Source organism: Hyperoodon ampullatus, assembly GCF_949752795.1.
Source record: "Hyperoodon ampullatus genome assembly, chromosome: 19".
Lineage (NCBI taxonomy): Eukaryota > Metazoa > Chordata > Mammalia > Artiodactyla > Ziphiidae > Hyperoodon > Hyperoodon ampullatus.
In genome coordinates, this window is record NC_136932.1 from 28120036 (window position 1) to 28142115 (window position 22080).

The 22080-nt window shown below is 42.8% G+C and overlaps 1 long non-coding RNA gene across 1 annotated transcript in view; it reads right to left on the reverse strand.

Moving 5' to 3' along the window:
* The window catches only part of LOC307068486, a 207001-nt gene that overhangs the window by 106055 nt on the left and 78866 nt on the right, over positions 1-22080 (reverse strand). The gene's annotated exons all lie outside the window — the stretch shown is intronic.

The following is a 22080-nucleotide window of genomic DNA, read 5'->3' on the forward strand; positions in this document are numbered from 1 at the left end:
TAGGATGCAGGCTGGTCAAGGCCCTCACCACCTCCACCCCTTCCCCTTGGTAACACGAGGCACTGCACCCCAGCTGTAAGGGGTGGGAAGGCTGGGAGGTGCAGGGTAGCTGTGAACAGGAAAAAGGGAAATGGTTTCTCACGGGCAGCTGCACGGCTCTCCTGTGAGTGTCGCCTGGACGCTAGTGCACAGACTCTTGGGGCCTGTGAAGCTTCGGTGCTTTGTGGTTCTGGAAATCCTATAGGAGACAGTCCACAGCAGGTGAAGCTAATGCTTTCAGTGGAGGTGGTGAAGCCAAAGATCTTCAGTTCAGACTGAAGGTGCCGATGTACATACAAGACAAAACCATCTCGTGTGAATGGATTTCAGGCACGTTTAACATGAATGCAGTCATGTTAATGCCTAGCATCTTCTATCTTGTGCCTCCCATCAGGGACCCCCTCCTCAGTTCCTGAGGATCCTGTGACTCACATACAGGCGGATGGAGAGTGGGCTCTGTCCAGTCTGAGCCCTGAGTTACTCTGCGTGTGAGTCTGCTCGGGGCTGCCGTATCAAATACCACAGACAGGGCATAACAGACCTATCTCCCAGTCCTGGATGCTGTCAGAGATCAAGGCGTCTGCACGCTGGCTTCTCCTCAGGCCTCTCTCCTTGGTGCTTAGACAGCCATCTTCTCCCCAGGTCCTCACATGGTCTCCCCCTGTGCCTATCTGTGTCCTAGTCTCCTCTTGTAGGACATCAATCCTATTGGATTAGGATCCACCCTAGTGACCTCATTTTTACCTTGATCACCTCTTTAAAAATCCCATCTCCAAATACAGCCACATCCTGGGGTCCTGTGGGTTAGGGATTCAGCCTGTGAATTTGAGGGGACGTGACTGAGCCTATACCATCCTCCTTAGGAACCAAGTGTGCTTTGGTCCTTCCTTCCCTCAAGTCACACGAGGTGATATAATGGCTCAAGGAGAGGCCACTCATGCAGAGTTTGTGTGCCAGCTGGGGAACCCTTCTCTGCTCTCTTTGATCAGGCCGTGGCAGTGCCAGTCCCCTCCTGAGGTGAGCAGTTCTGGGGTTTCCTGCCATGTCACCTGGCCTGCCGAGGTGCTCATTGTCAGGGAACCCAGGAGCCAGCAGCCTAGTGGGGATTATGGGGACTCACAAGGCCTTGGCAGATGTCTCTCCCAGCAGATACCCTAACGAAAGTGGGGAAACTTCGGGGGATTACAGGTGGGAGAGAGTCAGTCTCATTTGTGCTTCAGAAAGACCACATTGGGGTGGGATATGAAATGCACCGTGCCGCCAGGGAGCTTTGTCAGGCCTGATGGAGGAACCGGGCACAAGATCGGGCTTGGGCCAGGGCTGTGGGCGTAGAGGTGAATTAGTGTGGGAGCTGGCCACAGACTGTTGTCGAAGTATCGGCTTCCCTGTGCACCGAGGCCAAACAGAAATACGGAGACAGGGATTTTGGAGGAAAAGAGAGATGGCTTTATTTTCCCTGCCAGGCAGCAGGGAAGACACAGCCAGCTAGCGCCTCAAGAACTGGGCACACCTCCTTGAGAATCAGGGAAGATTTTTTTTTTTTTTTTTTTTTTTTTTTTGCCATACGCAGGCCTCTCACTGTTGTGGCCTCTCCCGCCGCAGAGCACAGGCTCCGGACGCGCAGGCTCAGCGGCCATGGCTCACGGGCCCAGCCGCTCCGCGGCATGTGGGATCTTCCCGGACCGGGGCACGAACCCGTGTCCCCTGCATCGGCAGGCGGACTCCCAACCACTGTGCCACCAGGGAAGCCCCAGGGAAGATTTTATATGTGGGGCTCTCGAAGTCCGGTGTATAGGATAAGGATCAAAGTAGTGAAGGTCTTGCATTCCTCCTTTCCTTTGCATTATTTCAAAACAGTCATAGTTGGCGTCAGGCTGCCTGGTAATTGGGGTCCAGCAGTCTGGTAATTGCGTATGTTTGTCTCTGGTTTATCGGCCGATGAACTTGTTTCTGAAATGAAAAACTAGGGGGTGATTTGTTATGAGGGGCGTATAGAATGTAAGTGCTGGACATAATAAGGTTAGGGAGTGAGAGGCAGGGGATGTAACTCACACAGAGTCAGGGGTGATGGGTGCCGAATGTAAATTACATAGTGTCAGGGAGTGAGGTTAGCTTTGTAAAGTACCAATCTAGTTACTACAAATTAGTGACAAAGTAAAATAAGAATTGATGAACTCTTTCAGGCCAGGTTATGTTTCTTCTCTAGCCTGTTCACTGTTCCCTTTATTTTCCTTGTTCTCAGGGGAGGGAAAACTTCATTTCTGTTTTTGCTACAAGACTCTGGAGGAGCAGATGACAGTCACTGGGGCACAAGGTGAGTGGGAGCCTTGGAGACCCCAGTGTTACCTAACCAAACTTGGGTCCACTTGCCCGAGTGCAGTAAAGCCAATCTACTGACACCGGCTGTGGTGAAGAAAAGTGCAGCTTTAATTGTAAAAGTGCCAATACAAGGAGGCCAGGTGGCTTGTGCTCTAAAACCCTGAACTCCCTGAGGGATTTCAGCAAGGCCATTTTAAAGGCCAGGTGAAGGAGGGGGGTCGCAGGGTATGTGATCAGCTGGTGCACAACTCTCTGGTTGAAGATGAGGTAACAGGCCGTTAACATTATAAATTCTTAGGCAGCAGAATCTCTGGGGCTACCTGTTCATGATCATCAAGTAGTTAATTTCTTCCACTTGGTGGTGGTTTTAGCATCTGTAAAACAACCCAGGAAGCGTGCATCAGATACTGTCATCCAGGTACTGCAGAGAGGACCTACAGCAGAGGATGTGGGGGAGGGGTCTGTCCTGGGAAGGCCCCATAGGGTCCTGCTCGGTTACACCCAGTGCCTGGGCTCAGCAACCTGAGAAGGTGGGGCTGCTCCTGGGTGTGGGGAGCTGCGGGATCCCAGTCCTCTGAGGGGGCCTGTTAGTCCCCAAGGGAGATGGGGATGCAGTGGCTGGACAGAGGCTTCTGGCCTGAGAGAGGGGTCTGGGCTAGAAATGTCACTAGAATCATCACAGGGAGGGAGAGGAAAGGCCAATGGGGGCAGTTAGGTCACAGCAGACTACGTGCAGGTGACTGCGGTCCTGGTGGAAGCAACTCAGAGGCAGAAACGAGTGGCCGTCAGGGGCTGAGCTTCATTCTCTTGTTCCATTGTAAAACCGTTGTGTCAGAGTTTGAGACACCGCCAGGAGACGTCTGGGCCCAGTGCTGCCATGGCTTCATCAAAGGGGCCCAGGGCGAACACAGAACCACTGCAGGCCCCGCCCATGTCCGCACTGGGAATGAATCCCATCGGGGCACCGGGGCTCACAGACTTCAGGGAACCTCTGTCCTCAGGTCTGGTCCTCCTCCTTCCTCTCACCTGCTGGTCAGAGGCCCAGGAGCCCCCAACCTGGCTCCACCCCCAGGGCCTGGATTCTGGGACAGCTTAGGGGTAAGCAAGACCCTTATGCTCCTTTATCTGCTTAGGGATGAGAATGTCTTAAAAGCTGCAAGTGACTGATTACAAAGGACTGGGTGTTTCCACTAGATATGGGTGGAAAGATGGGGCGTGAAGTTCCTGTGTCTGCAGGGTCTTCCCAGTGTGAAGATCTGTGTGTTTCCCCCAGCCAGTCAGCATCCTTCCAGGAAGCCCAGATCCAGGATTACGAGGGCAGAGGCTCTCCCCTTGCTTATCTGTAACTTCCCACCCCCACAGCAAGGAGCCTGGCTCCCACCATCTGCCATTTATCTGTGCATTGCTCCTTTCCAGGTTACATGTGCAGAGGTTTCAGAATTGTTAGCTACTACACCCTGGAAAGAGCTTCATAAAATAAAGCCCACTGTTTATATATGGTCCATTTTGCCTTTAGTCTACAGATTCCATTCACTTCCAAAGGTAAATTAGGTCAGCACCTTTTACCCCATCCCCTACAGTGAGTTATTTCCATATATTTCTAATACATTTAGACTCTTGTCACATTATGTATTCCATCCTGCAACACGCCTACATCCTAAATAACTAAATTTGAATAGATTATGATTGGCCCCTTGGGCTCTGCACATCTGTGGGCTTAGACAAATGCATAGTGACAGGTATCCACCCTAGAGTATCACGTGGAACACTTCAAACCCCCCACCCCATGATCTGCTTATCATCTATGTAGCTTTGCCTTTCCCGGAATGTCATCAATGGGGTCATACTGTGTGCAGCCTCCTCAGACTGGATTCTTTTACTTAGCAATATATACTGAGGATATAGCCATGTCTTTCCATAGGTTGATGGTGCATTCCTTTCTGCTGAGTAGTATTCCAGTGCACGTGTACGGGAGGAAAAACAATTTCCCCTCTATTTTTCTAGGTTCTTGGTTGAGGGCCCCCTGCCCCTGTAATAAAAGACAAGATTACCAGGAGAAAAACAGAAATTTAATAACATGTATACCTTCTGAATACAGGGGTGATAGCAAGGAAAACTGAGTCACTCCCTGAAATGATCCCCTGAAATACTGTCTTCAGCTAAAAACAGAAGAAAGATGTTGGGGAAGGGGGGAAGGCCAGTTATGTCAGGTTATTGTGCAAGGCACAGTAAGCAAGGGTATGATTGTTTGCACATTTAAGTCCGGACATCTCCGTTGATAAGTGTTACTTGAGATTTCATTATCCTTCTATTTCTGGTGCAAAGTGGGACATACCCTTATAAATGGAGATTTCTCTATTGTAAATGTCCTTCACAAAAGGGCAGTCTCTACTCAGTTTTCTGAGATTCCCTTTTCTTAAAAAATCAGACTGAAATAATCCTCATGCCAGAGAGAGATATTTTGGGATGGCATATGCTACTTGCCTTGACATGGATGCTTATGCATTCATCTCTTGAAGGATATCCCGATTTCTTCAAGTTTTTAGCCATTATGAATAGTGCTCCTGTGCATAATTGCCTCCTTGTTTGCATTTGGACATAGATTTTCAAAGCAGTTGCCTAAATACTGGAAGCACAATTGTTGGATCCCAAGGTGAGACTTGTTTAGCTTTGGAAAAAACTGCCAAATTGTCTTACAAAGTGGCTGTACATGCATCCCACTGGCAATGAGGGAGAGTTCCTGTTGTTCCTCACCCTCTAGCAATTGGTATTGTCATATTTTTGGAGTTTAGCAGTGCTAATAGGTGTGCTGTGATATCTCATGATTTTAATTTGTAATTCCCTAATGGTATATGATGTTGAGCTTGTTTTTGTATGATTTTTACTATCTGTATATCTTTTTTGTCTGGGTGTCTGTTCAGATCAGATCCTCACCCATTTTTTTAATGGGGTTGTTTTAGAGGTCTTTGTCTATTCTGAGTCCAGATCCTTTATCAGATACAAGTTTTGCAAATATTTTTCTCCCAGTTTGTGTCTTGTCTGTTGATTTTCTGAATAATGTCTTTGAGAGTAGAAATCTTTAATTTGATAAAGTCCATAATATTACTTTTTTCTTTTGTGGATTGGCTTTTTGTGTTATGTGTTAAAACTCAAAGCTCGTGATCGAGAGACTAAACCCAAGGTCATGTATTTCTGTGTTTATCTCTGTAATTTTGATAGTTTCACATTTTCAATGTCTGTTAATAAATTTGAGTGAGTTTGGTGTAAGTTTTAAAGTTTGTGTCTAGTCATTTCATTTCATACAGTTTGCAGTTAATTGTTTCTTAACTATTTTGGAGAAGTCATAGGATACTTGACTGTATTTCAGTTTGCATTTCCACAGTTTAGTGGATGCAGCGGGAAGTGCCTTCAGGGGGCGGGGCCTCCACTGAACTGGGAGGTGGCTTGGTCTGCACGTTCCCATTGGCTGGCAGGGAACGCGAGCCCGCCTCCCTGAGCCTCCGTGGGAAGGCGCATTCTGCCTGCAGACTTGGCGCGGCGCGCAGCTGACGGGAGCCCTACCTCCTCAGGACCCGCTGGGGCTTTGGCTTCTGCGACACGTGGGGCCGAGTCCATGCTGACAGCCGGGCTTCGGGACAACCCGGGGTCGAGTCCACACTAACGGAAGCCGGGTCTCCTCAGGACCTGCTGGGGCTTCAGCTTTGGGACACTGGGGGGTCCAGTTCATGCTGACAGGAGCCTGGTCTCCTCAGGACCTGCCGGGAGGTGATGCTGCTGAGGGAGAAGGTGAGGAAAAGTGGGGAGAAGGTTCCTGTGCGTGGCTGACCGCTGAGGGTGTCTGTCTTCAGAGGACCCAGGAGAGGAAGGGCTTGATGTGGAAAACTGGGATTTTGGCCCCTTTTGTGTGTGGTGTAGACAGAGTGCAGCGTTGTTCTTTGGCCTGTGGCCTCTGGTTTTCCCAGCACCGTTCACTGAGGGGACTGTCCTTTCCCTGGTGTATGTTCTTGGCTCCTTTCTTGTGAATCAACTGATCACATACCTGTAGGTTGATTCCTGGGCTCTCTGCTCTGTTCCTCTGGTCCGTGTGCCTGTTTTTGTGCCAATTCCACACTTTTTTGGGACTGCAGCTTCGTAATGAAGTGTGAAGTCAGGGAGCGAGATGCCTCCGCCCGTTCTCCTTCCTCAGGGTCGCTTTGGCTCTTCTGTGTCCATTGTGGTTCCACACACGTCTTAAGATTGTTTGTTCTGTTTTTATGGAAAATGTCATGGGACTTTTGGTAGGGATTGCATTGAATGTGCACATTAATTTGGCTAGAATGCATTTTTTTTACATCTTTATTGGAGTATAATTGCTTAACAATGGTGTGTTAGTTTCTGCTTTATAACAAAATGAATCAATTATACATATACATATGTTCCCATATCCCCTCCCTCTTGTGTCTCCCTCCCACCCTCCCTATCCCACCCCTCCAGGCGGTCACAGAGCACCGAGCTGATCTCCCTGTGCTCTGCGGCTGCTTCCCACTAGCTATGTACCTTACGTTTGGTAGTGTATATATGTCCATGCCTCTCTTTCGCTGTGTCACAGCTTACCCTTCCCCCTCCCCATATCCTCAAGTCCATTCTCTAGTAGGTCTGTGTCTTTATTCCTGTCTTACCCCTAGGTTCTTCATGACATTTTTTTTTTCTTTAAATTCCATATATATGTGTTAGCATATGGTATTTGTCTTACTCTTTCTGACTTACTTCACTCTGTATGACAGACTCTGGGTCTATCCAGCTCATTACAAATAGCTCAATTTCATTTCTTTTTGTGGCTGAGTAACATTCCATTGTATGTATGTGCCATATCTTCTTTATCCATTCATCCGATGATGGACACTTAGGTTGTTTACATCTCCGGGCTATTGTAAATAGGGCTGCTATGAACATTTTGGTACATGACTCTTTTTGAATTATGGTTTTCTCAGGGTATATGCCCAGTAGTGTGATTGCTGGGTCATATGGTAGTTCTATTTGTAGTTTTTTAAGGAACCTCCATACTGTTCTCCATAGTGGCTGTACCAATTCACATTCCCACCACCAGTGTAAGAGTGTTCCCTTTTTTCCACACCCTCTCCAGCATTTATTGTTTCTAGATTTTTTGATGATGGCCACTCTGACTGGTGTGAGATGATATCTCATTGTAGTTTTGATTTGCATTTCTCTAATGATTAAAGATGTTGAGCATTCTTTCATGTGTTTGTTGGCAGTCTGTATATCTTCTGTGGAGAAATGTCTATTTAGGTCTTCTGCCCATTTTTGGATTGGGTTGTTTGTCTTTTTGTTATTGAGCTGCATGAGCTGCTTATAAATTTTGGAGATTAATCCTTTGTCAGTTGCTTCATTTGCAAATATTTTCTCCCATTCTGAGGGTTGTCTTTTGGTCTTGTTTATGGTTTCCTTTGCTGTGAAAAAGCTTTTAAGTTTCATTAGGTCCCATGTGTTTATTTTTGTCTTTATTTCCATTACTCTAGGAGGTGGGTCCAAAAGGATCTTGCTGTGATTTATGTCATAGAGTGTTCTGCCTATGTTTTCCTCTAAGTGTTTGATAGTTTCTGGCCTTCCATTTAGGTCTTTAATCCACTTTGAGCTTATTTTTGTTTATGGTGTTAGGGAGTGATCTAATCTCATACTTTTACATGTCCCTGTCCAGTTTTCCCAGCACCACTTATTGAAGAGGCTGTCCTTTCTCCACTGTACATTCCTGCCTCCTTTATCAAAGATAAGGTGACCGTATGTGCGTGGGTTTATCTCTGGGCATTTTATCCTGTTCCATTGATCTATCTTTCTGTTTTTGTGCCAGTACCATACTGTCTTGATTACTGTAGCTTTGTAGTATAGTCTGAAGTCAGGGAGCCTGATTCCTCCACCTCCATTTTTCGTTCTCAAGATTGCTTTGGCTATTTGGGGTCTTTTGTGTTTCCATACAAATTGTGAAATCTTTTGTGCTAGTTCTGTGGAAAATGCCAGTGGTAGTTTGATAGGGATTGCATTGAATCTGTAGATTGCTTTGGGTAGTAGAGTCATTTTCACAATGTTGATTCTTCCAATCCAAGAACATGGTATATCTCTCCATCTATTTGTATCATCTTTAATTTCTTTCATAAGTGTCTTATAATTTTCTGCATACAGGTCTTTTGTCTCCTTAGGTAGGTTTATTCCTAGATATTTTATTCTTTTCGTTGCAATGGTAAATGGGAGTGTTTTCTTGATTTCACTTTCAGATTTTTCATCATTAGTGTATAGGTATGCCAGAGATTTCTGTGCATTAATTTTGTATCCTGCTACTTTACCAAATTTATTGATTAGCTCTAGTAGTTTTCTGGTAGCATCTTTAGGATTCTCTATATGTAGTATCGTGTCATCTGCAAACAGTGACAGCTTTACTTCTTCTTTTCTGATCTGGTTTCCTTTTATTTCCTTTTCTTCTCTGATTGCTGTGGCTAAAACTTCCAAAACTATGTTGAATAAGAGTGGTGAGAGTGGGCAACCTTGTCTTGTTCCTGATCTTAGTGGAAATGGTTTCAGTTTTTCACCATTGAGGACAATGTTGGCTGTGGGTTTGCCATATATGGTCTTTATTATGTTGAGGAAAGTTCCCTCTATGCCTACTTTCTGCAGGGTTTTTATCATAAATGGGTGTTGAATTTTGTCAGAAGCTTTCTCTGCATCTATTGAGATGATCATATGGTTTTTCTCCTTCAATTTGTTAATATGGTGTATCACGTTGATTGATTTGCATATATTGAAGAATCCTTGCATTCCTGGAATAAACCCCACTTGATCATGGTATATGATCCTTTTAATGTGCTGTTGGATTCTGTTTGCTAGTATTTTGTTGAGGATTTTTGCATCTATGTTCATCAGTGATATTGGCCTGTAGTTTTCTTTCTTTGTGACATCCTTGTCTGGTTTTGGTATCAAGGTGATGGTGGCTTCGTAGAATGAGTTTGGGAGTGTTCCTCCCTCTGCTATATTTTGGAAGAGTTTGAGAAGGATAGGTGTTATCTCTTCTCTAAATGTTTGATAGAATTCGCCTGTGAAGCCATCTGGTCCTGGGCTTTTGTTTGTTGGAAGATTTTTTATCACAGTTTCAATTTCAGTGCTTGTGATTGGTCTGTTCGTATTTTCTTTTTCTTCCTGATTCAGTCTTGGCAGGTTGTGCATTCCTAAGAATTTGCCCTTTATTTCCAGGTTGTCCATTTAATTGGCATAGAGTTGCTTGTGGTATTCTCTTATGATCTTTTGTATTTCTGCAGTGTCAGTTGTTACTTCTGCTTTTTCATTTCTAATTCCATTGATTTGAGTCTTCTCCCTTTTTTTCTTGATGAGTCTGGCTAATGGTTTATCAATTTTGTTTATCTTCTCAAAGAACCAGCTTTTAATTTTATTGATCTTTGCTATCGTTTCCTTCATTTCTTTTTCATTTATTTCTGATCTGATTTTTATGATTTCTTTCCTTCTGCTAACTTTTGGGTGTTTTTGTTCTTCTTTCTCTCATTGCTTTAGGTGCAAGGTTAGGTTGTTTATTTGAGATGTTTCCTGTTTCTTAAGGTGGGATTGTATTGCTATAAACTTCCGTCTTAGAAGTGCTTTTGCTGCATCCCATACGTTTTGGGTCGTCGTGTCTCCATTGTCATTTGTTTCTAGGTATTTTATAATTTCCTCTTTGATTTCTTCAGTGATCACTTCATTATTAAGTAGTGTATTGTTTAGCCTCCATGTGTTTGTATTTTTTACAGATCTTTTCCTGTAATTGATATCTAGTCTCATAGCACTATGGTCAGAAAAGATACTTGATACAATTTCAATTTTCTTAAATTTACCAAGGCTTGATTTGTGACCCTAGATATGATCTATCCTGGAGAATGTTCCATGAGCACTTGAGAAAAATGTGTATTCTGTTGTTTTTGGATGGAATGTCCTATAAATATCAGTTAAGTCCATCTTGTTTAATGTATCATTTAAAGCTTGTGTTTCCTTATTTATTTTCATTTTGGATGATCTGTCCATTGGTGAAAGTGGGGTGTTAAAGTCCCCTACTATGAATGTGTTACTGTCGATTTCCCCTTTTATGGCTGTTCGTATTTGCCTTATGTATTGAGGTGCTCCTATGTTGGGTGCATAAATATTTACAATTGTTATATCTTCTTCTTGGATCGATCCCTTGATCATTATGTAGTGTCCTTCTTTGTCTCTTCTAGTAGTCTTTATTTTAAAGTCTATTTTTCCTGATATGAGAATTGCTACTCCAGCTTTCTTTTGGTTTCCATTTGTATGGAATATCTTTTTCCATCCCCTTACTTTCTGTCTGTATGTGTCTCTAGGTCTGAAGTGGGTCTCTTGTAGACAGCATATATATGGGTCTTGTTTTTGTATCCATTCAGCCAATCTGTGTCTTTTGGTGGGAGCATTTAGTCCATTTACATTTAAGGTAATTATCGATATGTATGTTCCTATTCCCATTTTCTTGCATATTTTTTTAAAATTAAAAAAACTTTGGGCCACACCATGTGGCATGCAGGATGCGGGATCTTAGTTCCGCAACCAGGGATGGAACCTGCGCCCCCTGCAGTGGGAGTGCAGAGTCCCAACCCCTGGACGGCCAGGGAAGTCCCACCTTAGAATGCACATAAATATGCATTTATATGAAAAGAAAATATAAAAAGAATAAAAAGAAAATAAAAATAAAAAGAATAAAAATATTCTTTTTACCCATGAGCACGGGGTGTCTTTCCATTTATTTTTATCTGTTCAGTTTCCTTTATCAGCGTCTTCCAGTTTTCAGTGTGCAGGTCCTTCACGTCCTTGGTTAAATTTACTTCTAGTTATCTTTTTGGATGCAATTGTAAGTGGAATTAAAAAAATATTTCTGTTTCTGATGGTTCATTATCAGTGTATAGAATCACAAATGATTTTTGTGCATTGATTTTTTTTGGTATCTTGCAGCTTTACTGAATTCATTTGTTAGTTGTAATAGTTTTTTGGTGGTTGGATGTGGAAAACTAGAATTCAGAAATCCCACTGTTTCAACTACATCCAGGTCATCCACAGCGCCCAAGACATAGTGCCTCCCAGTATAATCTTCCCATGGTGCCTCTTGTAGTATGTGGACTCCTACAAGGGTGATTAGCATCACCACTGTGGGTGAACTGGATCTGGATAGGGCTTGGCCTCTATAACAGAGTTTGATGTCTGTATTTCTGGTGTGGTATGACATGGTTGTTTTTTTTTTTTTTAACATTTTTTAAATTAGTTTCTGCTTTATAACAAAGTGAATCAGTCATACATATACATCTGCTCCCACATCCCTTCCCTCTTGCGTCTCCCTCCCTCCCACCCTCCCCATCCCACCCCTCCAGGCGGTCACCAAGCACCGAGCTGATATCCCTGTGCTATGCGGCCGCTTCCCACTATCTATCTACCTTACGTTTGGTACTGTATATATGCCCAAGCCTCTCTCTTGAGAGTGGACTTGAGGATATGGCGAGGGGGAAGGGTAAGCTGTGACGAGGCGAGAGAGACATGGTTGTTTTGATGAATACTTTATTTTCTAGTAAATTTCAAGTGTATAAAAAACTTTAAATAGCAGTATAAAGTTTTCCACATTCACAGAATACTCAAGTTTGTTTTACCCTGTGAGAGTGGGAGGGCCACTCTCCCAGGGAACCAGCACATAACCCCAAAATGAGGAATAATTATGGTTTCCACATTATAATCCTATCCACAGACCCGCTTCAACTTTTACCAGCTGCCCCAGCTTTGTGGAAATGTATTTTCCATTCGAATACAGTTTTCTTTTCCTGGAACCATCACTGGGACTTTTCCTCACTTTAAAAACCTTGTTGGATTTAAAGTGTACAAGATGAGCATGATCTGGGTGTTTTTTCTGTATGGCTTCTTTCACTTAGGATGTTTTCAATGTTTATCCGCATTGTAACACTGATCATTATTTCATTCATTTTTTTCATTGTGATTAAAAACACATAACATTTACCATTTAAACCATTTTTAAAAGCTTTATTTAAATAAAATTTATTTTATTTTTAATTTTTTGGCTGTGTTGGGTCTTCATTGCTGTGTGCGGGCTTTCTCTACTTGCGGCGAGCAGGGGCTACTACTCTTCGTTGTGGTGTGCAAGCTTCTCGTTGCGGTGGCTTCTCTTGTTGCAGAGCAAGGGTTCTAGGCACGCTGGCTTCAGTAGTTGTGGCGCACGGGCTTAGCAGCTCCACGGCATGTGGGATCTTCCAGGACCAGCGCTTGAACCCGTGTCCCCTGCATTGGCAGGCGGATTCTTAACCACTGTGCCACCAGGGAAGCCCCCTTTAAACCATTTTTAAGTACACAGTTCTGTGGCATTAACTACATTCACATTGTTGTAAAAATATCCTCACCATCCATCTCCAGAGCTTTTTAATTTTCCCCATGTGAAACCGTAGTCATTAAACACTAACTCACCTCAACCCCTGGCAACCTTATTCTACTTTGTCTTTGAATTTGACTTATCTGGATACCTCATACTAGTGGAATCATAGAAGGTTTGTCCTTTTGTGTCTGGCTTGTTTCACTTAGCATAATGACTTCAAGGTTCATCCACACTGTTGCATGTGTGAGAATTACCTTAGTTTTAAAGGTTGAATCATATTCCATTGCATATATACTACACTGTACTTATCCATTCATCTGTTGAAGGATGTGTTGTGTTGCTTCCACCTTTTGGCTCTTGTGAATAATGTTGCTATGAATATGGGGTACAAATGTCTGTTCCAGTCCTTGCTTTCTAATATTTTGGGTGTACACCCTGGAGTGGAATCAAGGGATCATACGTTAATTCCATGTTTACGTTTTTGGGGAGCTACCATACTGTTTTCCACAGCAGCTGTATAATTTTATTTTATTCCTTTATATGCAGAATAATGCAGCTTATTGATCTTCCTTATTTTGCTTATCCATTTACCTGCTGATGGACATTTAATCTTTTCTACCTTGGGCTATTGTGAATAGTGCTGCTATGAATAGTTGGTGTACAAGTTTTTGTCTGAACACTTGTTTTCCATTGTTTGGGTATATATGTAGGAGTAGAGTTGTTGAACCACATGGTAATTATATTTTATATTTTTGAATAAATGCTAAAGTTTTGTACACCTAGACTGCACCATTGTACATCTCCACAAGTGACTTTTAAGGGTTCCAATGTCTCTACATTGTTGCCAACATTTGTTACTTTTATTTATTTATTTTAAAATTTATTTTTATTGTTATTTTTATTATTTTTATTGTTATTTTTATTTATTCTAGTGTGTGTGAAGGGGCATCACATTGTGGCTTTTATTTGCATTTTCATCATGACTACTGATGTTTGACATCTTTTCATGTCCTTGTTGACCATTTGTATGTCTTGCCTGGAGAACAGTCCATGCAAGTCATTTGTCCCTTTCAAAAATTGTATTGTTTGTCTTTTTTGTTGATGAGTTGTAAAAGTCCTGGGTCTATTCTAGATAAAGAGTCTTATCAGATATATAATGTGCCAATATAATATTTCTTTCCATTCTGTGGGCTGTCTTTTTACTTTCTGGATAGCCTCTTTTGATGCACAAAGGTTTGTAATTTTGAGGAAATCCAATTTACTTTTTTCTTTCATTTCTTATGCTTTACTGTCAAATCTAAGAAACCATTGCTAAATTCGTGGTCAGGAAGATTTAATTCCTTGGTTTATTTGAGAGTTCATAGAGTCCTTTCTCGGTACCCACTAGACCAGGCTTTAGGCCTGGGGTTGAGTCAGTGTGAGGGTTCAGGGGTCACGGTTTAGGGTTATGGGTCATTGTTGGAGAGTCATTGTAGAGGGTTGTGGTTAAAGGTCATGGTCAGGGATTAGAGTTTGGGGGTCAGGGGCGAGGGTCTAGGGGTCTGGGGCTAGGGTTGTTAGGGGGTTACGGTTAGAGGTTAGGGTTCATAGGGTTAAGGTTAGAGTTAGGTTTAAGCATAATTGGCCCTCACTGCCCTCCCCTATTCTTCTCTCTGAAGCCTCCAGAATGGATAGGACTTGCCCAGGGTCAAAGAGGAGTCAGGGAGCTGAGGTCAATAACTGTTTTTCTGGCCTCCCTTTCCCCAGTCCTGGGCTCTGAGAGAAGAATGAAATGTCTGTTCTTGTCTCGGACTGTTTCTTATCCACCTCAACCTCTGTCAAGGATTAGGGAGGGTGTCAGAAGTCATGCACGGTTTCCTTCTGCCCTCCCACCTGGGAAGGGTGATGCTGGCCCTACTCTGCCTGGGCAGCCCCAGGTTCCAGCACAGCCCAGACAGGAGGGCACTCAGTGGACATGTGTGGATTTATACAGGACTGGGTGCAGTGACCTGCCAGCTCCCAGATGCTGCCTTCTTAAGGGCTGGTGGGGCCTTCCTGGAACTGGAGGCATCCTTTGTGCAATCTGAGTGGGCATGAATAGATGATCAAGTCTCAGGTAGGACAGCCCTTGACCTCTCACTATCCAGGCAGGCATCTGTGGTCCTCTAGCTCAGTCCAGCCTGGGCATTGTCAGGCCCTCATGTATAGTTACTGAGCTGACCATGCTGCCGGGCAATTGAACAGCTACCTGGGCAGTGTAGACATTCCTTTGAGAAGTTTCAACTACCAACATCCCTGTGGTTGAGAAAAAGGCCTCCCCCTCACAGCCTTGTAGCTTGCCAAGAGAGGTAATAATCCTCTAAACATTGGAGTGTGTCCCTGACACAACAACCATACAGCAGACCATGGCCCTGCAATCCTTTGCCCTTTCAGTCGTTAGAAACTTTTGACCTTCATATTCATTAAGAATCAAAGATATGGGAGCAACTGGACCTCCCAATGGGAGATTCACACTGAGACTGCATTGTCTTGGAGAGCCATATGCATCCATGTGACCTCTGGAAAGCCTGCCAATTATGGGTTCCATGGCATGGAATAATTCTTGAACCTCCTGTTACTTCATTGCACAAGAGTTCCCTTACCACCCTAGCATTTGGTTTCTTCCCTTAGTAAAGGAGACAGAAGAAACTGGAAAAGGAGCAGTATTGTTTTTCAGGGATGGGTGATTAATATGGCCAGGGAGATGGCATAGCTCCAGGGCTCCCACCTCTCAGGGGCAAGAATGAGGTCTGTGTGTCTTCTGAGGGCACATGGGCTGTTCTGGGCCCACCTCTGAGATGTGAGGACCTGGTGCCCAAGGCAGGAGACTTGAGTTTACCACCACCAATAATCCTGACTTTTCAGCAAGTGAAAGAACTTCTTGCAGTCTTGGGAGGACAGTAAAAGCACTAGATAAGTAGCTGCAGCCCCTGACCCTAAGTGAACCCCTTTCTTCCTTTTGTGTCAGATTCTATGCTGTACAGTGAGCTGTCCTTGACCTAGAATCTGTTGCTTTCTCCCAGCCAGCATCTGTTCCCATGCCCAAGTGCCTCAGTTTTCCTTTGGGAATTGCATCTCACCTGCTTCCAGTCCAAACAGTTCCAGAAGGATGACCCCATGTTCCACCCAGCTCAAAGATGGGTTTACAGCCCACATCTAGCCAGTCCCATTTTCCATCTTCTGGTGATGGGGGAAGTATGAGACTGTAACCCAAGCCAGACCAAAGGCATTTAAAACCATGACTTTCTTGGAATCCAGGAAAAGGAGAAACTCTTTCTCGGAAAATGGATGGTGAGTGGTTGTCAGCCTAGCATAGCTGTTGGCCCAAGGGCAGTGAGAGAGCCTGTGCCTGTGAATGGGGTCCCCCAAAGGCACTGAGCAGGACAGAGGTTTGGAGAGAAGCAAGATCACACGGAGAGAGTGTGAGCCACTGGACCTGCCAGGTCCAAACCCATTCTTCAACTTGCCACTTGCAAGTATTAATGTATTTCTACCCTTACAATAAATATTAATTTATTTTACTTCAGTAAGTGTGTCCAGTCGCTGGGAATAAAAAAAAGTCCTAGTTGACACATCTGAATCAATACTCCCTGATCCATCCTCAGGTGTTCACACTGGGTAGGCGTGGCTGGGGGAGATGAAGACACTGGGTGAGGTCATATACTAGGGGAACTGCCAAACAGCTCTGTCCCTGCTCCTTCCCTGTCCTGGGAGAGGGAAACCCTGGAACAGTGATAGGATAACCAGTATGGGGAAGAGGTTCCTCAGTGATTAATTGCTCTGTTTGTGTTTTCCTTAATTTAGGGTTCATTTGGTAACGTGTTTCTACAAAGAAATCACCCGTTTCCTCTAGATTTCCTATTACAGTAGTTTTCTCTTATTTAACTTTTAATTTTTCCTGTCTGATTTTCTACAGAATCATCACAAATAATGAAGAAATATTGATACTTTATTATTAACTGAAGTCCCTATTCACGTTCCCTTTGTTATACCTTTCCTTGTTCCAGGATCTCAGAGGACGTGGGGTCATCATGTCTGTTTAGTCTCTTCTGGGCTTTGACAGTTGCTCAGACTCTCCTTGTTTCCATGACCTTGACAGTGTGGAGGAGGACTTGTCAGGGATTTTATAGACTGCCGGGCACTGGGATTTGCTTGGTGGTTTTGTCATGGTTAGACTTGGCTTTGAAAAAGCAGATCACAGAGGTGAAGTGCTTCCTCTTCACTATATATCAAGAGGACAGGATCTTAAGGGAACTTCTCACTTATATTCTTAATTTTGGTCACCTAGCTGAAGTAGTGTTTGTCAAGTTTTCCCACAGTGAGGTTAATTTTTTTCCATGTCCATCCTGTGTGTCTTATGTAGGAGGAATTCATAATGCAAAACCCACACTTGAGGAGAGAGGGGTTAGCTTCACATCCTTGATGGACAGCTGAGTGTCTATATGAATTGTTTAGAAACTTTCTGCGTAGGAGATTTCTATTTAACACGATTCATCAAAAACTATGTAATTTATTTTTACCAGTTTGGACACATGAAACTTTAACTTTTAACTTTTGTTTATAATCCAGCACTACATTATTAGACTGCTTAGTTCATTCTTGCTTTGGCTGTTGAGAGCTTTTTTCCATTTGCTCCTGTTTTCATTTTACATAATTTTTCTTTTGTGGTTTTTTTTAAATTTTTGGTACTTCTTTACTTTCTGATATTTTAAGATTATCCTGCTTCATATATTTACTGTCTCAGTCCTAGCATCAGCCCTTTCTTCTGAGAGCCCTTGTTCCTTTTATTAGAGACTGGTATTAAAAAGTTACATGTGGGAGCTAAATATGCTCAGCTGACAGTGCATGGAAATATGTGCATGTATCCCAGCCTATGCATATACACATAGTTCCACATGGAAATCTTTATAATTAGGTGTATCTCTGTTAGGCTAAAGATAGTTTATACTGATATCTCCAACCTGATCTGTTATGACATGGATATTGTAACCTTCTGTCTTTGTCTGTGACTTCCCACTCCAGTGGTCAGAAACCTGGCTTCCACCATTTGTCGTTTATTAAATTCACTGCTTGTTCCATTCGATTACTGATATAGTAGTTTCAGTACTGTTAGCTGCTGCCCCTCATGGGAAAGAACTTAGAGTCCACTGTGTATGTACGGTATATTTTGCCTTTGGCCTACAGAGTCCGCTCATTTCCAAAGTTAACTTAGGTCAGCCCATTTTGTCCCACCACCAACAGTGAGTTTTTTCATACATTTGTAAATCAGTTAGATTCTTTGTTACATTCTGTATGCCAGTCTTTGACACTCCCATATCCTAAGTAGCTAAATTTGAATAGATTGTAATTTACTTGTTGGGTTGTAAAAATCTGTGGGTGTAGACAAATACATAGTGACAGCTATTCACCACTAAAGTATTATACGGACTGTTTCAACCACATATTCCATAAACTGTTTGCCATGTCAGTGTTGCCTTTTCTAGAATGTCATATAAATGAGGTCATACAGTGTGTAGCACTTAAGACTGGATTCTTTCACTTAGCAATGTAAGTGTTAGATGCATCTATTTTTTTTTTTTTTTGCCTGGGTTGATGGTCCATTCCTTTATATCGCTGAATACTATTGCATTGCATGTATATGAGAGAAAAAATAATTTTCCCTCTACTCTTCTGTGTTCTTCATTGAGATCTCCCTTATAATGAAAAGGAGACGAACTGGAGAAAACCATCAGAAGTTTAATATATACCATCCATACCTCCTGTATACTTGAAAGATACCCAGGAAAACTGAGTCACTCCCTGAAATGGCCCAAGCCATTACCTTAAATGCTTCTGCTGAGAACAAAAATAGATGTTAGGGAATGGAGGAAGCCATTTAAGGGAGGTTATTAGGCAAAGCACAGTAAACAAGGGTATGGTTGTTACACAGATTTATATCCAGGCCTGTTTCATTGACAAGCTTTTTTTCTTAACATTTATTTATTTAGCTGCGCTGGGTCTTAGTTGAGGCCTGTGGAATCTTTAGTTGCGGCATGTGGGCTCTTATTTGCAGCATGCGGGATCTAGTTCCCTGACCAGGGGTTGAACCCTGGCCCCCTGCATTGGGAGCATGGAGTCTTAACCACTGGACCAGCAGGGAAGTCCCAACAAGGTTTTCTTGATATTTAGTCATCATTCAATCCCTGGTCCAGAGAGGGACATACCCTTACAAATGGAGATATCCTTAATAATTGTAAATTTACCTCATAAAAGGGCATTTTCTGCTTGATTTTGAAAGATTCTCCTGGGTCTGTTTCTTAAATTAATCAGTCCAAAATAATCCTTTTGTCAAATGGGCATATTTTGGGGTGGTGTATTCTGCTCCCCTTGACATGTATGTGCCCTAATTTGCTTATGAATTCATCTACAGAAGGACATCCTGATATCTTTAAGTTTTTAGCCATTATGAATAGAGCTGCTGTGCATTACTTGATGCTAGTTTTGGTTTGAACACAGTTTTTCAAAGCAATTGTCTAAATACAAGAGGTACACTTCTTGGATCCTAGGGTGAGACTGTTTAGATTTGGAAAAAACTGCCAAACTGTCTTCCGAAGTTGGTTGTACATGCATTCCACCAGCATTTTGAGTATATTCTTGTATGCTTATTTACTGCCTGTTTATCTTCTTGGGCCAGGTGTGTGTTTCAATCTTTCCCAAATTTTAATGGTGTTGTTGGCATAATTTGAGTACAGATCCTTTATCAGATATGTGCTTTGGAAATAGTTTCTTGCAGTTTGTGGTTTGTCTTTCGGTTTTCTGAATAAGGTCACCAGATCCAAGGTCATGTAGATTTTCTTTTTGTTTCCTAGGATTTTTATAGTTTGGTAATTTAAATTTCTCTGTGGGCAATTTTGAGTGAATTTTGGTTTAAGTTGTGAAGTTTGTGTCTACATTCATTTCATTACATATGGTTTCTGATTAATTGTTCCTTAACCATGTTTTGAGAAGATACAGTGAGATACTTGGCTCCATTTCAGTTTGGATTTCCAAACTTAGTATGTACAGCAGAGCTGCCTTCCGGATGAGGCCTCTGGGTTTGTGAGTGCGGCGCTCCCGGCACTTCTCTGACGTCCCACAGGGGGCGCCGAACCCACCTGTCTGACCCTGGGGGCACAGGTGCACCCTGCCCACAGACTTTGCTCTGTGACAAGCAGACAGGAGCTTTGTCTCCTGCCAGGGCTTAGGTTTCTGGACCATGAGGCATTGTCCACACTAACAGGAGCTGGGTTTTCTCAGGAACCACTGGTGAGGAGACTCCACAAGAGGAAAAAATGAGCAAGTGTGGAGAATCTTCCTGTGCAGCTGACTGCTGGCTGGGTGGGGTGCATCTTCAAGGGACTCAGGAGAGAAAGGGTTTAATGTGGAATATTGTGCACTTTAGTTAGTTTTATGTGCAGTGTAGATGGTGACCAGTGTCGTTCTTTGGGGTCTGGTGTCTAGTTTTCCTGGCACTGTTTGTTGATGGCTTTGGGTAGAATAAACATTTTTAATAATAGTAATTTTTCTGATGCATGAGCATGGAATATTGTTTTCTATTGTGTCTTCAATTTCTTTATCAGTGCTTTATAGTTTTCTGAGTACAGGTCTTTTGTGTCCTTGGTTAAATTTATTCCTAAATAGTTTGTTCTTTTTGATGGAATTGTAAATGGGATTGTTTTCTCGATTTTTCTTGCTGGTGGTTCATTATTAGTGTGCAGAAATAAAGCTGATTTGTGTATATTGATTCCATATTTTGCAACTTTACTGAATTTATTTTTTAACATATTTTTTGAAGTAATGTGAAAAATTGTAATACTAAAATCTCACCGTTTCTACTGCACCCCAGGTCATCCACGGGACCCAAGACATGGTAGCTACTAATATACTCTTCCCATGGTGCCTGTTAATACCATGCGGACTCCTACAAGGGAAATAAGTATCACAACTTTGGTTGAACTTGGTCTGGGTAAGTCTTGGCCTCTATAACTAAGTTTGATGGCTGTCTTATCTGATTTTCTGGCATGGTACTGACATGGTTGTTTAGAAAAGTAATTTACTTTCCAGCAACTAAAAATGTACAGAAAAGTTTCAGTAATGGCAAAAAGTACTCACATTTGCCACTTCACACAAAATGCTCAGTGTGTTTTACCCAAGGAACCAACACATAATCCCTAAATGACGAAATCATGATGTCCACATTATAATTTAATACACAGGCCCACTTCAACTTTCATCTGCTCTCCCAACTGTATGAAAATGTCTTTTTCCATCCCGATCCAGTTTTCTTTTTCTGGAACCATTACTGAGTTTTCCCCTCATTTGGACAACCTTGATGGATTTGAAGCAGACAAGATGAGTAGGGGATCTGGGTGGCCTTTTGTTTTGTTTTTTTTCCCCCCCTTGCAGTACGCGGGCCTCTCACTGTTGTGGCCTCTCCCATTGCGGAGCACAGGCTCTGGACGTGCAGGCTCAGTGGCCATGGCTCACGGGCCCAACTGCTCTGTGGCATGTGGGATCCTCCTGGACTGGGGCACGAACCCGTGTCCCCTGCATCGGCAGGCGGACTCTCAACCACTGTGCCACCAGGGAAGCCCTGGGTGGCCTTTTCTGTATGGCTTTTTTCACTAAGGATGTTTTTAACGTTCGTTTTTGTAACAAATGTCAGCACTACACTTTTTTTTTCATTGTCATTACAAATACAAAACATGACTTTAGCATTTAATTCATTTTACGTATCCAGTTTTGTGGTATTAACTACCTTCATGTAGTTGCACAAACACGTTAACTAACACGTGTACATCCTGTTTGCATGGGAGATACCCAGGAAATTGAGTAACACCTTGGAATGGCCCAAGACATCACCTTAAATACCGTCTTCATCTAAAATGTAAAAAAAAGGAAGGGTATAGTTGTTTCTGTCTACATTCATTTGATTGCATATGGTTTCCAATTGATTGTTGTAGAACTAGTTTTAGAGAAGTCATGGGATAGTTGGCTTCATTTCAGTTTGAATTTCCAAATTTAGTGGATTCTGCAGGCTTGATACAAGGTTTACAAACTTGATATTGGATCAGGACGTCCCATGGTGTAACTGGTATTAATGGTTTGTTCAACAATTAAAGTTCTGTGTGATATGAGTTCAGCCTGGAGTAATCCAGGTTAGTTTCTATCTCTTATACATTTGTCCCAGGATGAAAGGACAAAAGAAATAAGGCCTACTTTATAAAAGTGCCTTCAAATTAATTGATGGTATAATCTCAACCTAATTTAAAAAAAAA